Below are 18258 nucleotides of genomic sequence, written 5' to 3' on the forward strand. Positions count from 1 at the left end.
AGTCCAGGCATTTAGCTCTCTTTAACGGAGAATTCAAGCCATTAACATTCCACGATATCACGTTGAAATCATTCATAACGGTTCGACACATGTTAAATATTTGAAACAGATGAACCCAAAGTAACCGTGCATATAAACAAAAATGTCACCCAAGAAAACCACCTGATTAACAATGTAGTCAAAAAGAACAAACTCTGTTATTATAAAAATGAAGTGATTAAACAAACAAAGAACAAAAGATCAATGGCAGCCCGCAGAGAGCAAGAACGAACTCTCTTACCTGCCTGGAAAATAAAAGAATTCGAGGCCATGCGTTCGGACTGCTTGGCAAATCAGTATCATGCTTGTTCAAATGTCCATATCAGAAAAATAAGCTTATATCCCTACTTAAAATAAGGGGGCACAATGATAATGTGGCTGAGTTTAGTCGACAGCGATTCGCGGCGTCAGGGTAACCTCAGATCCTATTGGGGTGTCCGCATCCAGCGATGAGATGAACTTCTCCAGGTCTGCGGGGGACTTGAAGAAAATCTGCTCCCGACCATTCATCACTTTAACCACCGCCGGGTATAATAGGAACGACTCAATGCCCAGTTGTTGTAGGCGTTTCCTTCTTTCCGACATTACTTTTCTTTTTTGAGTTGTGCCCTTACTGAAATCGGGAAAGAACCACAGCTTTACTCCTTCGTGGTTTAGGGATGGAGAATTTCTGGATTGCTTCAGGATTGCTTGCCTGTCATTATACCGGAGAAGCTTGAAAATCAAAGTGCGTGCTTTCTTCCTGGTGGAATCTTCGTTCGCATACAGGTGATGGGCGCGTTTAATCTCAATCACCTTCCCTTGTAAGGACGGCAACCACTTAGGAATCTGGGTCTGCAGGAACTGGATTGCGTTACCGCCTTCGGCGCCTTCAGGTAGGCCCACCAGCCTTGGATTATTCTGTCTGGCCTTATCTTCATAAAGCCATAACTTCTCTTGCAGCTCGTCCAAACGTGACGCGGTCGCAATGGAATCTTTTTTAATGTCGCGCACTGTGGTTTGCATATAATCCATTCTGTCCCCAATCGTTTTTACCTCCTTCTCTAAGGAGTTTAGACGTGTAGAAATCAGTGAGATTTCCTCTCGAACGATCGCCGACATGCTTAATTTTATGGCACTCAGTTGTTTTTCGAGCATCTCGGCAATGGCGTCATGAAGATGTGAAGAATGTAGTAATTCTCGTTTAAATGCCATCCCTGATGTTGCAAAGCCAAAACAAAAACTTAAAAACTCAGCCTAAAAGTTCGTAGGTATGTTTTATAAGGAAACTGACATCTGAAGCGAAGCGCCGTACCACTAAGCAGCCATCACCGTCCGCTGCGCATGCGCATCTCCTTGATTATTTATCTTTAACATGTTTGTGTTTAACTAGCGTAAGAAAAATGTGCAAACATTGCATCCCTAACTTAAATCATTCTTGTGGTTAAATCAGTATTATGTCATAAGTGTTCAGTTACCTTGTGTACAACTCTTGTGTGTTAATTTCAGGACACCCTTTAGGCTGAAGGGACACTTTTTACACATTTCAGCCTTTTGAAGCCTAATTTGAACATTTAAGGTGTTCAAATTAGGAATAAAAAAAATCAGGAATATACTGAATAAAAAATAAAAAGTGATGCACGGTGGATGTATGTCGTAAATAATTAATACAAAATAAAGACTATATAGTTTTACTGATTTCTGTGGTTTCAAACTCGAATAGCATATGTTTCAATCCTTCTCAGTGTCATGCACACTCAAGACGCGACCGGCACTAGGACCCGGAAGTAATGCGGTCGCGAACCAGGAAGTATAAAAGGAGTAAACAAACCACGGTACAACGCTCAGTCATTGAGTTGCCCGATGTCGTCTCGGTTGCGTTCATCAAACTGTGAGTACTCACTTTCTTGGCTTTGCTTTCTTACTGAGTGTGTGTTGTAGGACCCAGGTTAGATTGTGTCTTTTCCTTACTCCCCAATCGTGAGACTCCTAAGACTAAACAGCGTGATTATCCTGCCTCTTCGTGTCACTCCGCGTTTGGGTTTACCAATCACGCTACACAGGCCTACCCGCTAAAGCTACGTCTTCTGGTCATCTCAGGTTAGTTCTTGACAGAATGACTAAACCGTCCGCAGTGAACCCAGCGGAGTATGCGCGCCTATGCGATGTGGTGGATCAGCATGCCGCGCTCATCAATTGGCTAACCGGGGAACTCGATACTCTGCGTCGGAGCGTCCAAGAAGTCGCGGCCTTGCGCTGCGAGGTGGCGGATCTCCGCGCGGCTGTTGTTGACGCGGCGAGCTGGCCCCCCGTTGCGGCGGCCACAGCGCCGCATCCCCCACCTCCCCCCCTTCAGATGTCTTTCTAGCTTTACCTAATAAATGGGACGGCACGAACGGAAGATGTAGTGTGTTCTTGACAGCGCTAGGTCTGGTGTTTGAGTTCAATGCCACCAAGTACTCTACCGATCAGCTTTGCATTGCTCTTCTCATATCGTTGCTGTCCGGGGCAGGCAGCTGAGTGGGCCACAGCAGTTCTTCGAGCAGACACAGACACCGCCCATTCTTACAATGAGTTCACCAGCCAGCTTAGACTCACTTTTGAACATCCTGCGGGCAAGGTGGAGACCGACACAAAGCTTTACCACCTGCGGCAGGGAGGATTGTCCGTGAGCCGCTATACCACCGAATTCCGCACCATCGCGGTACAGACATCCTGGGGAGATGCCGCACTCCGGACATCCTACTACGAGGGACTGGTTCACGCATCAAGGACGAACTAGCCGGACGAGAGCTCCCCGCCACACTGGAGGGGCTAATCCAGCTCGCCCACCGCATCAACCAGCATCTCCTCTCTCGTCCGAAGCCAGCCCTGAAGACCCTGCCACCTGCTCCTACCTACGCCCACACGTCACCTCGACCACCGATCACCTTCACTCCCGCCGTCACCGAACCTGTCGGATCTCCACCTCCTGCCGTGGTTAACACCGGAGCTGGGGAACCCATGCAACTAGGACGTGCCTCCCTGACCGTGGCAGAACGAGAACGCCGGTTTCGAGAGGGTTTGTGTGCCTACTGTGGGTCAGCGGCCCATCACCGGGCGATCTGCCCACTACGTGGGAAACGCACAGCCCCGGTGAGCAGGAGGAGAGACTCACTGGGCACCATCCACCTCAACGCCACCACTTCCTGCCTTACTGTTCAGGTAACCCTCCAATTTGGCCACAAACGGGTCCAAAGTACTGCGTTCATCGATTCTGGTGCAGCGGGGTACGTCATTGACTCCACTTATGCCAAAGAAATGGGGGTAAAGATCGAGGCGTTATCCCAGCCGCTTTACATCACATCCGTCGACGGTCAGCCCCTTTCATCTAGCCCCATCACTTACCAGACCCAACATCAAGAACAGTTACAGTTTTTCCTCACACCCATCGCATCGCCTCCCGTAATACTCGGCTATCCCTGGTTACTACAGCATGACCCTCTCATCTCATGGGCACAAAACCGGATTCTTCAGTGGGGCCAACCTGCGCCGAACTCTGCCTCCGGGCACCGGCTGGGACGTGTTCCAAGGAGTCCGAGGTCCCCGACGTCGACACCGACGTAAAGAACTATCGGGGACTAAACAAGATCACCAAAAAAAAACGACACCGGCTGCCGCTCACCAACTCAGCCCTGGACGCCCTCTCTGGTGCCACTGTCTTCACGAAGTTGGACCTCCGGAGCGCCTACAACTTGGTGCGTATCAGAGAGGGCGATGAGTGGAAGACGGCATTCATCACACCCACCAGACACTACGAGAGCCTAGTCATACCCTTTGGACTCTGCAACGCACCCTCGGCCTTCCAACAGTTTATCAATGACGTCCTTAGAGACATGCTGGGCCGATAGGTGTTCGTCTACCTAGACAACATCCTCATATACTCCCATAACATCAGGGAACACATCCAACACGTTCAGGCTGTTCTCAAGAGATTGCTCGCTCACCAACTGTACTGTAAGCTGGAAAAATGTGCCTTCCACAAGCACTACACCACATTCCTGGATTTTGTCATCTCGGCCCAGGGTGTGGCCATTGATCCACAGAAGCTCGAAGCTGTGCGTCACTGGTCCCTATTCAGGACTCTCAAACAGCTTCAACGGTTTCTGGGGTTTGCGAATTTCTATCGTCGCTTTATTCGGGGCTACAGTACAGTTGCAGCACCATTAACTGCATTGACCAGGCCCGTTTTGACTCACACCCACCGCCATCTCTCCCCTTTTCAAGAACTGTGTCACCGTTTCACCACCGCTCCTATCCTTCTCCACCCAGACGCCAACAAACTTTTCGTTGTAAAAGGTGGACACGTCGGATGTGGGCGCCGGCGCCATTCTCTCCCAGTAAGGTCCAGACTAGAAACTACACCCATGTGGTTTCTTCTCCGAAAATTTAACCCCACTAAGCAGCGATACGGGGTAGGGAACCGCGAATTGCTGGGCATAAAGCGTGCCGCCTGGACGACTCTATGTACCCCAGAACGTAATATCGGATGTCCTCCAATGGGGCCACTCCTTATCGGTCACCGGACACCAAGGGGCCTGGAGGACCCTCTCATTCTTCAGACGGGCGTTCTGGTGGCCCTTCATGAGAGGGGACGTCACTGACTTCGTTCAGGTGTGCGCCAAGGCCAAGGACATAAATCAACCATCCCCTGGAGAGCTCCAACCACTTCCCGTTCCTCGACGGCCCTGGACGCACATCTCCCTGAATTTCATCACGGGCCTGCCGGTTTCTGAAGGGAAAAACACCATACTCACCATTGTTGACCGGTTCTCCAAGGCAGTGCACCTGGTGGCCCTCACCGGACTCCTATCAGCCAAAACCACTGCTGAACTAACACTGGAACACTTAGTCCGCCTGCATGGGTTCCCCAAAGACATCGTCTCGGACTAAGGGGGCCCGGTTCACCGCCCGGTTCTGGAAGGCCTTCTGCCGTCTGATCAATTTCACCAGTAGTCTGTCATCTGGATACCACCCCCAGACTAATGGTCAGACGGAACAGACCAACCAACAACTGGAGCGCTACCTAAGGTGTTTTGTGGCTGATCGCCAGCGCTTCTGGGCCCGCTACCTCATATGGGCAGAACTTTCTCACAACCTGCACGTCTCATCTGCCACCAACCTAAGCCCATTTGAGGTATGCTATGGTTTTCAACCCCCGATGTTTGCCCATCAAGAACCGGAGGTTGACGTACCATCGGCCCAACAGTTGGTCCCCCTGGGACGCTAGTACAAAGTAGGCGACAAGGTATGGTTATCAACAAAGAACCTACATCTGCACACGGAAGCCAGGAAACTTTCACCCTGCTTCATCGGACCGTACCGCATCACTCTAAGGATAAACCCTGTCACCTACCGGCTCCAGCTGCCTGCGGCGCTCTGGATTCATCCCATATTCCACACATCCCAACTCAAACCCTTCATCACCTCTCCTATGGTTACACCCACCCCCCCTGCTCCTCCTCCCCGCATCATCGACGTCGTGCGTCGGATCCTCGATTCACGCCCTCGGGGCAGAGGCACCCAGTACCTGGTCGATTGGGAAGGCTACGGCCCCGAGGAACGGTCTTGGATTATGGCCCGGTTCATTCTCGACCCCGAACTCATTCGAGACTGCCGTCGTCGGGTATCCTCCACCCCAGGACCGGCAGGAGCCAGGAAGTATAAAAGGCGTAAACAAACCACAGTACAACGCTCAGTCATTGAGTTGCCCGATGTCGTCTCGGTTGCGTTCATCAAACTGTGAGTACTCACTTTCTTGACTTTGCTTTCTTACTGAGTGTGGGTTTTTAGGACGCAGGTTGGGTTGTGTCTTTCCCTTACTCCCCAATCGTGAGAGTCCTTAAACTAAACAGCGTGATTATCCTGCCTATTCGTGTCACTCCGCGTTTAGGTTTACCATTCACGTTACACAGGGCTAACCGCTAAAGCTACGTCTTCTGGTCATCTCAGGTTAATTCTTGACACTCAGTTTGTAATCTAATATCCACGAATCCCGTAAATAAAGACATCCTTACTTACTGAGTGATCATTTCTTGCAGTGACATAAGCAGAGAATAAAGCTGACACGTTACACTGAGATCGATGCCTTGCTTTCTCCAGGGGCTGAATTTATTAATCCCAATTCTGGACAGAATTAGCTGCGTGCAGAGCCTCAAAGAGATCGTGATCGGCGTGCCTGAGCAGTCTGCGATATCTCTGGGTGAGTCTGAAGTATTAGGCCTGTGTATTTGACACCAACTGAATGTTTTATTTTTTATATATATAAATAATTTATATAAAATTAGGATTGATCTAAAATTTTGTAGATTTTAGAATACTATAAGTAGCAGCATTAATTATACACTCTGGTCATGATTCTAATTTTTTTTATGTTTATTTAACATTTCTGACATTCTCCAGTGTCAGCATTTATTATTTTTTTAATTTCTTCCAGACAGAAGGAACACCTGATCGTTATGATTCGTATATGAAAATCCACTCAGCTGTATAGATGTTTAGTTTTTATGCCGAGGCTTTGGCCTGCCCGTGTTTGCTGTGGATCTGTTCATCAGTGTGTTTATCTGTCTGTTAGACAACGTGACGCTACAGATCGATGGAGTTCTGTGCCTGAGGATACTCGACCCCTTTAAGGTATGTCCTGATGTACGGTACCCCCCTTTATGACTTCATGTTCAATATATTTTATTAAATTCTTTTTTCCTGGTCATCTCCAGGCCAGTTACAGAGTCAAGGATTTCAAGCATGCAGTGACACAGCTGGCTCAGACCACCATGAGATCGGAGTTAGGAAAACTCACTCTGGATCAAGTTTTAAGGGTAATTAAGTTGGAGTTGGAGGCTCACGTTCATGGAACATCTAATCTTAAAATGAAGAGATGTGTATATAGTAGGAAGTTTAATTTACAGAAAAGACCCTGAGGGTCAAAGTGACGGGAGTAATTATTATTATTTTTTATATATTTCTTTGGTTTTTTTCCAATTTTCTCCCTAATATAGTCGTAGCCAATTCCTCCTCATCGCTAGGGGGCTCCCACATTAAGGCTACTACTACCATTCAGCCAGGAGGGCGAAGACTATCACGTGTTTCCCCCTGAACCGCGTGACGTCAGCCGACCGCATCTTTTCGAACTGCTTGCTCACACACCGTTAGGGGCGGAGTAACACACTCGGAGGAAAGCCCTAGCAGCTCCTTCCGCGTGCGCGAGCTCACAGACGCCCCCGATTGGCTGTAGAGCCGTGATTAATGTGGGAGTACCTCTCATCCCTCCCCCTGAGAAAGCTCGGCCAATCAGCTCTCTCCGTGCCTCCGGCTGTGAGAGGAAAACAGCATCACCCGGGGTTCGAACCAGCCATCTCCGGATGATAGGCAGAGCACTTTACCACTGCGCCACTCGGAGGCAACCAAAGGCATGATTTAACAAATAATCAAAACAAAAAAACAAGATTAAAATGTTTACACCCCTCTTTGCATTTACCTGATGACCTCTATGTTTATGGAGAATCAATATTTAATATTTGCCTTCTTTATATTTACAAAAAAAAGTAGAATTCGTTGTGAAATGGTACCGTGAAAAGGAAAAAACGAGCGGGATTGCTGAGGAAAAAAACGGGTCAGTTTTTACGAAGACTCATTGCTAGACGGTTTCCAAAAATCAGACCTATAAATTATGTAATAAAATCACTGTCAAAAATAATCGTGTGTAAAAAAATATATATATATATATATATTTGTGTGCAATTCTTTGTTTTGTCCGAGTTGGATTCCAAAATCTACAGCCATGACAGTTTACAGATATGAGATTTTGTGTTTGTTACAGTAAGACTCTGAAATATACGACTTGTCATCGACCGTTTACATACACAAAACTCATTTTTACAACTCCTCTGTTACATGGATGAATTGCGAAATTACGAGTGTAGTGTGTTGCATGACTGTCATAAATACGTCATCAAGGCCACATGCACAGGCATTACTATCCGAGGGAAGAGGAGTCGATTCAACGTATGAGCCCCGCCACGGTTTTAAACCACCGGCATAAAAATGGCAGTTTAGCAGACGAACGCTCTCTCGTCGTCTCAGGTAGGTTTTTTTTCCCCACAGATTCGGACATGTTTAAGAGAAGTAAAATTACAAAGATTTTTTAAACTATAGATTTTAGGAATTTAAAACGGTGGGCAGGGCGAATGCGCCGAATCGACTCCTCTTCCCTCGGATAGTAATGCCTGTGCATGTGGCCTTGATGACGTATTTATGACAGTCGTGCAACACACTACACTCGTAACAGAGGGGTTGTTAAAACGAGTCTTGTGTCTGTAAACGGCCAGAGTCGTATATTTTACAGGTGTACTGTAACAAACACACACACTCTCGTATCTCTAAACTGTCGTGGCCGTATATTTTGGAATACAATTTGGACAAAACACAGAATTACACACAAATCTTTTTTTTTTTTTTTACCGTGATTTCATTCCATATAAATTGATTGTTTTTAAAAGTACTCGTTATTTAGTTTTTTTCTTTTGTAGATTCTAAAACATCTATCATCAGACTCCTTCATCAGAGGGTTTTAGAATCTGTGTACAGTATCTATTGAAATACAAGATTTATGGGGGGGGGGGTTATTTGTTTTTAAATACACTGGTTAAAGCTTTGTGTCTTGATTATTTTCCTATAAAAGCATGCCATGTAGTCATTTTTTACTTATTCCCCATAGACCATGAGCAACTCCTTTCATGTTCGGATATCACCATATTTTAGATTAGTTAAACCCTCTGCTGTTGTTTTTTCAGGAGAGAGAGTCACTGAACAGCAACATCATTCACTTCATCAACCAGGCATCGGACGACAGGGGGATTCACTGCCTCTGCTACCACATCAGAAACATCCATATTCCACCGAACATTAAGGAATCCATGCAGATGCAGGTATATATACTGTATATATAAAAAAGAGAGATTCTGAAATTCCAATAAAATTGGTGTGGCCGTTTAAATACAGGGGCGTCTCAGTGTTTTTTTTCCCTCTTATTCCTGAACATTTTCAAAACCAAACCTGAAACTCAACTGATTTGAATTGATTGAATTGATCAATGTTTTTTTTTATTTTTTAAATGAACACACAACATGTTGACTCACTAATTTAAGGGACTTTTCTTCGAAAGCTGTCTGTTTTGTAATAACACCTAAATATTATATAAATTAAAAAAGCTAATTGGATGAACCAGTAAAGCAAGATTAAAGCATCACCAACTTATTTACAAAAGGAGAGAGTTGCTGTGTTAAAAAATTGCAGTCACATGATCACTACGACATCAGTCACAGACGTCCCATTAACCGACATTAAAATACTGATCATTGCATTCGCAGTGTATTTCAGAGCAGAAATATTACCTGATGATTAGCTCATGGATTTACCCCATGCTTTGTAATATTGACAAAAGAGTCGCCTAGCAACTGCTAGCTTCTTTTCTGCTGATTATTTTCCTGTGCGGTATGTTGTGGTGAACTTTTTCAAAAAGAAACACTGAATAGAGCAGCTATTAAGGATATTAAGGATATTATTAAGGATATTATTAAGGAATTATTTTTCTGTGCGGTATGTTGTGGTGAACTTCGTAACTTATCCCCACAGATTCGGACATGTTTAAGAGAAGTAAAATTACGAAGATTTTTTTAACTATTTTTTTTTTCGAGTTTAAGATGGTGGGCAGGGCGCATACGCCGAATCGACTCCTCTTCCCTCGGATACTAATGCCTGTGCATGTGGCCTTGATGACGTATTTATGACATTCGTGCAACATACTACACTCGTAATTTTGCAATTCATCCATGTAACAGAGGAGTTGTAAAAATGAGTCTTGTGTCTGTAAACGGTCAGAGTCGTATATATAATAATAATAATAATAATATCTCAGTTTTATATAGCGCCTTTCAAAATACCCAAAGTCGCTTTACAGAATAAGGCGTGTGTAATGTAAGCATGTAAGGGGGGTGGGGGGGCAACTTGGGGCCAAAGGCCTCTGTGAAGAGATGTGTTTTGAGGTACTTTTTAAACAGGGGTAGTGAAGGGGCACATTGGACATGAAGGGGTAGCTTGTTCCAGAGAGTGGGGGCAGTTACATTAAAGGCTCTGTCGCAAAAGGTTTTGAGTCTGCTGCGGGGGACGATCAGCTGACCCTTGGAAGAGGACTGCAGGGACCTTAGAGGGGTGTAGGGGTGGAGGAGGTCAGTAAGGTAGTGGGGAGCCAGTCCGTGGAGAGATTTGTAGGTGAGGAGGAGGACTTTGTAGCTAATGCAGGATTTAATGGGGAGCCAGTGAAGCTGTTTGAGAATGGGAGTGACGTGGTGCCAGGGCCTAGTGCCTGTTAGAACCCTTGCAGCAGCATTCTGGACGTATTGCAGTCTATCCAGGGCTTTGTTTGGCAGACCTGACAAGATGGCATTGCAGTAGTCCAGACGGGAGGAGATGAAAGAGTGGATGAGGGTCTCTGTTACTGAAACAGAGAGTGAGGGCCTAAGTCTGGAGATATTCCTTAGGTGATAGAAGGCAGATTTGGTAATTCTTTTGACGTGGGACTGAAATGATAGGGTAGGATCCAGGATGATGCCCAGATTGCAGACTTCAGGGGATGGAGTGATGGAACAGCCATCCACATCCAGGTGGAGGTCCGCAACCTTCCTAAGCAGTGGTGCCTGTGCCACCACCATGAGCTCCGTTTTGCTGCTGTTTAGTTTGAGAAGATTGGTGGTCATCCAGGTTTTAATATCTTGCAAGCAGTGGACGAGAGGCATTGGGGGGAGTTGGGCAGAGGGTTTAGTGCTGATGTACAGTTGTATGTTGTCAGCGTAACAATGAAAACTGAGTCCATGAGAGCGGATAATTTGTCCTAGAGGGAGCATGTATATGGTGAAGAGAAGGGGGCCAAGCACAGATCCCTGGGGGACCCCATGGTTGATTGTTGTTGTTGTGGAGTGTGAATCTTTCAGGGTGACGTATTGTTGCCGGTTTGATAAATATGACTGAAACCAAGAAAGTGCTGTATCTGATAGTCCAGTGAACTCTGAGAGCCGTGTTAAGAGGATGGAGTGTGAGACTGTGTCAAAAGCTGCTGAGAGGTCCAGTAAGATGAGGATGGTAATGAGGCCATTGTCAGCAGCAGTAAGGAGGTCGGTTGTGATTTTGACAAGGGCAGTCTCTGTACTGTGGTGGGCTCTGAAACCAGATTGTAGAGGTTTAAAAAGCTCATGGTGGGACATATGCTGTTGAAGTTGGGCGGCCACTGCTCTTTCCAAGATTTTGCTCAGGAAGGGAAGGTTGGATATGGGACGATAGTTATTTGGGTCATCAGGGTCCAGACCAGGCTTTTTCAGAGTGGGGATGACAGCAGCAGTCTTGAGGCTTGACGGCACCTCACCAGACTCCAGGGACATGTTAATGATTGTCATCATAGTGTGGCTGAGAACAGGTAGACATGATTTAACCAGCGAGGTAGGCATGGGGTCTAACTTACAAGTAGATGACTTGGCTTTGGACACCAGGTTGGTGACCTGGTCAATGTCCAGTGAGCTGAAGGAGGAGAGGTTGTGCTGTGATGGGCAGGCAGCAGGAATTGAGATGTCCTGCACTAACTGATGGGCACCAGGAGATTGAACTCCCTGCCGTTGTGGAGTGGGAGATAGAGTTGGAGACAGGAGCTGTTGATGGATGGCGTCAACCTTGTTTTTAAAAAAGTCCTGGAACCTAGAGCACAGATCAGCAGCATCAGACGGCTCGGGGGTGTCGGGAGGACGGAGAAGGCGGTTGATAGTAGAAAAAAGCTTTCTAGGATTATGTTGTTGGTTATTGATGAGCATGGAGTAGTAGTGGGTTTTAGCCTTGGAGAGAGCCTCCTTATATTTTCTGACATGGTCCTTGTACGCCTCGAGATGGACAGTGAGGCCGGATTTTTTGTGGAGTTGCTCCAGCCGACGACCTGTTGACTTCATGAAGCGGAGCTCGGGAGTGAACCAAGGAGCAGGTCGGGAAAAAGAGACTGAACGCGTAACAAGAGGGGCCACAGAGTCCAGACTTGTGGAGAGAGCAGTGTTGTAGTGTTCCACCAAGGTGGCCACTGAGAGGTCAGAGGCGGGAGCAGCAAGATGAGTTTCTAAGACACTGGAGAGCAGGGGCAGGCACACCTCTTTGGTCTTCCTGAAGGTGATGGTCTGTACGTGGCGTTGCCTGAGTAGGGGCAGAGGAACAGAGAACATAACAGCATGGTGGTCTGATATGGCCAGGTCCATGCACTGGAGATGTAATGGTGGTGTGCCAGTGGTGCACACCAGGTCCAGGGTATGTCCTTTGATGTGGGTGGGGCCAAGCACATGTTGGGTGATGTTAAAGCAATCCAAAAGTGACAGAAAATCGGCCGCAAAAGAGCAGCTGCCAGAGTCCACATGGATGTTAAAGTCACCTAGTAGAATGGTAGATGGGGACATGGGGCAGACGGTGGCAAGCAGCTCCGAGAGCTCAGGGAGGAAGCAGGTGGAAGCTTTGGGTGGTCGATATACAAGGACCACTTGTAGCTGTGCAATCCCAGTCAGAGCAAGATGGAGACACTCGAAGGATGAAGCATTGACAGGATGTTCTTTGACCAAGATATCAGAATTGTGTATGACAGCAAGTCCACCACCACGACCCAGGCAACGAGGCTTTTGTATGTATGTGTAGCCAGGTGGGGTAGCTTGATTGAGACTGACAAAGTCCTGCTGGCTCTGCCATGTTTCAGTTAAACATAGAAAGTCAATTTTTTTCTCTGTGATAATGTCATGGATAAGTAACGCTTTATTGTTTATGGATCTGATGTTCTGTAACATGAAGGAGGCTATCCTGTATGTGGGTGCAGAGCTGTCCACGCAGGCCAGGGTCCGGAGATTGGCAGGTGATGGGCGTGGTTTGCGTTGGAGGCGTCTTCGCAAGGAAGCATGACCGGTAACCACAGGAATAGCCGGAGTTTTGTCCGTGTAAACAAACTTGTGACGAACAGCCCTATGCACATAGGGTGGCCGTCTCAGGAGGTGAAGCGATTTAATGACTTCAAGGCAATTTGGGAGGAGCGCAGTGTTGAGTTTTAAGAGTTCATCTGCGGTGTATCTTATGGGCGTCATCGTGACAGGAGAAGCACCCGGTAATCACAGCACTTAGCTTGCCTGCTAGCGTTAGCCTGGCTTGCTAACCAACGCTAACGTTATATTCCAAGAGACTCAGACAGCAGGGTGGCTTAAGGAGGACTACTTAACAGAACAGTTCCAGTGATGTTAGCAGTGATGCAGGTGGGCAGATCGCAGTAGATCCTGTGCACCGAGGACACGGTAGGTAACTAATCCACAACTCAGCTTGTAAACATCGGTATAGTTAGCGTTACTGAAGCAGTGTCCGGCAATCGCGAGTTAGATTGTAGTAACAGACACAGAGGAAAACAGCAGCTCGAAAAACTTTGTGACAAGCAGGATTATTTGACCAGTGTTCAAAATGTAACTGAGATATAACTGTACGGATCCAAAAAGCGGCGACATGCACGCCAGCGTCCTCTCTGCGTCCGCCACACAATGTTACCTAACAAGTTAAGAGTTGTACTGTAACAAACACACACACTCTCGTATCTGTAAACTGTCGTGGCTGTAGATTTGGAATCCAACTCGGACAAAACACCGAATTACACAAAAATCTTTTTTTTTTTAGTAAATTTTTAAAAATATTTTTGACCGTGATTTTATTCCATATAAATTGATTGTTTTTAAAAGTACTCGTTCTTTTAGTTTTTTCTTTTGTAGATCAGATTCTAAAACATCTATCATCAGACTCCTTTATCAGAGGGTTTTAGAATCTGTGTACAGTATCTATTGAAATACAAGATTTATTTCGTTTCTTTGCGCGATCTTGCTAAACAGTATGTCTTTGCTCCGCCCATTGCCCTTGTGGGGCTCAGTGAAATACAGGTGTCTATTATCTTAAAATAAAAGGAAAGAAATGGGGGGGGGAGGGGGGACTTTTGCACTTTGTTAAATACACTGGTTAAAGCTTTGTCTTGTCCACATTCAGACTTAAACTAACAACTTAAACAGTGGAATACAACACTTGTCGGTGTGCTGTTACAAAAAAAAAAACTTGATTATTTTCCTATAAAAGCATGCCATGTAGTCTTTTTTTACTTATTCCCCATATACCATGAGCAACTCCTTTCATGTTCAGATATCACCATATTTCCGGTTTGCTAAACCCTGTGCTGCTGTTCCTCAGAAGAGAGAGTCACTGGATCAAAAGATCATTAACTCCATCAACAGGGGGTTGGATGACTGGGGGATTCACTGCCTCCGCTACCACATCAGAAACATCCATATTCCACCGGACATTAAGGAGTCCATGCAGATGCAGGTATATATACTGTATATATAAAAATGAGAGATTCTGAAATTCCAATAAAATGGGCGTGGCCGTTTAAATACAGGGGCGTCTCGCGTTCTCAGTGTTTTTTTTCCCTCTTATTCCTGAACATTTTCAAAACCAAACCTGAAACTCAACTGATTAAATTGACAGAATTGATCAATGTTTTTTTTTTATTTTTTAAATGAACACACAACATGTTGACTCACCAATTTAAGGGACTTTTCTTCGAAAGCTGTCTGTTTTGTAATAACACCTAAATATTATATAAATTAAAAAAGCTAATTGGATGAACCAGTAAAGCAAGATTAAAGCATCACCAACTTATTTACAAAAGGAGAGAGTTGCTGTGTTAAAAAAATTGCAGTCACAAGATCACTACGACGTCAGTCACAGACTTCCCATTAACCGACATTAAAATACTGTTAATTGCATTCGCAGTGTATTTCAGAGCAGAAATATTACCTGATGATTAGCTCATGGATTTACCCCATGCTTTGTAATATAGACAAAAGAGTCGCCTAGCAACTGCTAGCTTCTTTTCTGCTGATTATTTTCCTGTGCGGTATGTTGTGGTGAACTTTTTCAAAAGAGAAACACTGAATAGAGCAGCTATTAAGGATATTAACCTGCACAAGTTTGTCTTGTACGCAAAACAAAATAACAAATCAGAAACACGAACGATAATTCAGTCAAATGTAAAAGATGGGTATAGTTTGAAAAATGAAATTCTAATCGCTAATTGGACGAGACATTTGTCACTTAAGGTATAGAAAAAGCATCACGGGATCTTTATCATGTCCTGTGCGATTTGCGAATAATATTTACAAACTCTACCCACCTTTTCCGGTTTGTGTTTTCTGATTTGGTATTTTGTTTCCGGATTTCTTATTTTGTTTTCAGTTTTTTGTTGTGCACTTCTCGGCCACTGTAGATTTGTCATCATAAAGTGATTACCTCACATGGTGCACAAATCTGTGTTTTAACATGGATTTGGTGGCATTTGCTTGCGTTTGCTCATTCAATGCTTACGCTTCACAAAATGATGTGCAGGTAACGTTAACTAACACTGTCCCTTTTGCTGTCCAGACGTGGGTGGGGCAATGGCGTGCAAAAAGGTTTCTATCGATGATGGCTGGAGCGCTGCAGTGGCTAAGCTGCGTTACTGGTAGAATTATGAATTAGCTCTGAGCACAGTTTAGTTTCTGTCTGATTTTGATACACATCAGTAAGTGTAAATCACCTGTTATATGAATATGAAGAAAGTTAGCTTTTAGGAAAACTTTTACACACATCTTTACCGAAAGATTGATGAACAGTTTAAAAAAAAAAACACCATTTGAACCAGAAGCAGTCTGAATCAGAACTGTATCTGCATCATGACCAACTTACGATTTTAATTGGTCAACTTCAGGTCTGACTTCCCGTCATAGAGCTTGGACTGTAAGGTTATTTAGTTTATTTCTATGCAATAACCAGAACCTGAGTACATCTGAGACGTGTGTGTGTGTGAGAGAGAATCCAGATTTGCTGAGACTGACATGTGGCTCCTGTGCAGGTGGAACCGGAGTGGAAGAAGAGAGTGACTGTCCTGGAATCTGAGGCAGAGGAAGTAGTGCAGATCAACAAAGCTAAAGGTGCTGTATGTTTAAAGCTGTGTGAGATACAATACAGAGAGAAGAAAACACATGTTGTCAGGCTGGATGTGTGTGTTTTTATTATACTTTAATGTGTTTGTATTACAGGAGAGGCTGTTGCTTTGTTGATTAAAGCGGAAGTCAAAGCGCAGGCGATTAGGATTCTCGCAGATGCGCTGAGTCAGAAGGTACGCTACTGTGTTTGTGTGTGAGAGTTAAAATATTGATGATATAAATACCAGTACTATAAGGTAAGCTACATATAAGTATTGTGGTATTTATTATTATTAAAGTCAGATCTGACACCGAGATGCGACATTCTGAAATTTCTTTCCAGTAATTTTTTCTGTTTTGTTTGTTTGTCGCTTCGCCTACAAATACCCAATTAAAGACATTAGATCACAGTGTCTTAAGCCCAAACCTGAATAAGTTATAGTGATTTCTCTATACAGTTTGTTTTAATATACAGTATGCCTGGTATACACAGTACCTCAAGACAAGCTCGAGCTCCCAGTGGCTTCTGGTCTTCCTCTGGCACTAAGGAGCCAGAAAGTGCTTGCCCCCCCTTAATCTATTAATCGCTGCTTTGTTCATGAGTATGATTTCTCAAAGAATCAAATCAGACTACTTTTTTAATTTTGATCTTTATTGTCTTTATTTTAATTCATGTTTTTTGTTCATTCAGATTCTGTGTAATGCTGGTGTTAGAATGGATGCACTTCCTCCTGTCTTTCTTTTTATTATTGTCATTTTTTATTCATTTTGTTCTATATAAGCATTGAATCTGGCGGTTGTTACATTACTCTCTTTGGCCTCTGCTGCTTATGTTGAGCAATCACATGTTGCATTGCATTGCAGAAATATTATTATTGTTATTTTTATTATTATTTAAAAAATGGCACATGTAGGACATGTAGTACATTTAAAATGCAGCATTAGTATAATATTTTCTATTTTTGATGACAAATTGGTTTAAAGCAGCTATTTCTTTGCATATAATACAGCCCTAAGATTGTGCTGTGTTTTACGGAGTTGTTGGAGTTGTATTAGCAATTTTTACAGTTTGTACTCTATGTGCATGTGTGTGTTTATCAGAACGCAAACGCAGCGGCGTCCTTCATCATAGCCGAGCAATACATCTCCGCTTTCTCCGACCTGGCAAAACAGTCAAACACCGTCATTCTGCCGTTCAACACGGGAGACGTGTCCTGGATGGTCACTAAGGTCTGCGTCTCTCAATCATTCAACACGAAGAACCAGAAAGAGAGAAATACATGAGTCAAGTGATTGACATATTTATCATGGAGCTTTGAAACGTTTCCAGATTAACAGCTAGAAACGATTCAATAGTCTGTAAAACACAAATCCAGGTTTATTAAATCAGTGCTTTAGCATGACAGTGATGTTCAGATTATCCTCAACCTATTCTCCCTCTGTCTTGTCTTTAGGCTATGGCTATTTATGGGACTATATCCAAGACACGAACCCCGGCCTCATTGGAGGTGAAGCCCATACCTGAAGATGACGACTTTGAGTTTAAACCATTGTCTAAAATCTCAAGCCCCAAATCGACCTCCAGTCAATAAGTCAATAAGATGAACCCGTGTGTTGTCTTTCCGTTCCCACATTTACATATTTATGTCGGAAGATTGATTATTCCAAAGCATTTTCTTTTCTGTTTAGTTCAAGGAAACCTACAGCTACATCTAAATACATCTAAATTGTTTCATTTTCTGTTTTCTCAGCACTGTTGGCACACTCAGAAATCAAATGTACATTTTTAAAGTAAGATTAAAACATCTCATTGAATAAAACTTTCTCCCACATCTGTTGTCCGATCATTAGAGAAATGTAGATCACAGACCAACCTGAAAAAAGTCAAAATAATTTAAGGATTATGGATGAACCGTTTTGACATCACATCACACATCAGACAAACAAAGGGAGGCAAGACTTTGAGGAACAGCTCGATGTCCCAGTGGCTTCTGGTCTTCCTCTGGCACTAAAGGGACAGAAAGTGCTTGGCCCCTTTACCTAATAATCGCTGCTCTGTTTATTAGTATATTTACTTAAGCACTCATACTAAATTACTTTTTTACTAAATTACTGTCTATACACAGTCATACACAGTACGATATGC

At 44.4% G+C, this 18258-nt stretch overlaps 1 pseudogene; it reads left to right on the forward strand.

Moving 5' to 3' along the window:
• Window positions 1-17883, forward strand: part of LOC128505408 (stomatin-like protein 2, mitochondrial) — a 32847-nt pseudogene extending 14964 nt beyond the window's left edge.
• Window positions 17884-18258: the final 375 nt, after the last annotated feature.

Source organism: Clarias gariepinus, chromosome 17, assembly GCF_024256425.1.
Source record: "Clarias gariepinus isolate MV-2021 ecotype Netherlands chromosome 17, CGAR_prim_01v2, whole genome shotgun sequence".
Taxonomy (NCBI): Eukaryota; Metazoa; Chordata; class Actinopteri; order Siluriformes; family Clariidae; genus Clarias; species Clarias gariepinus.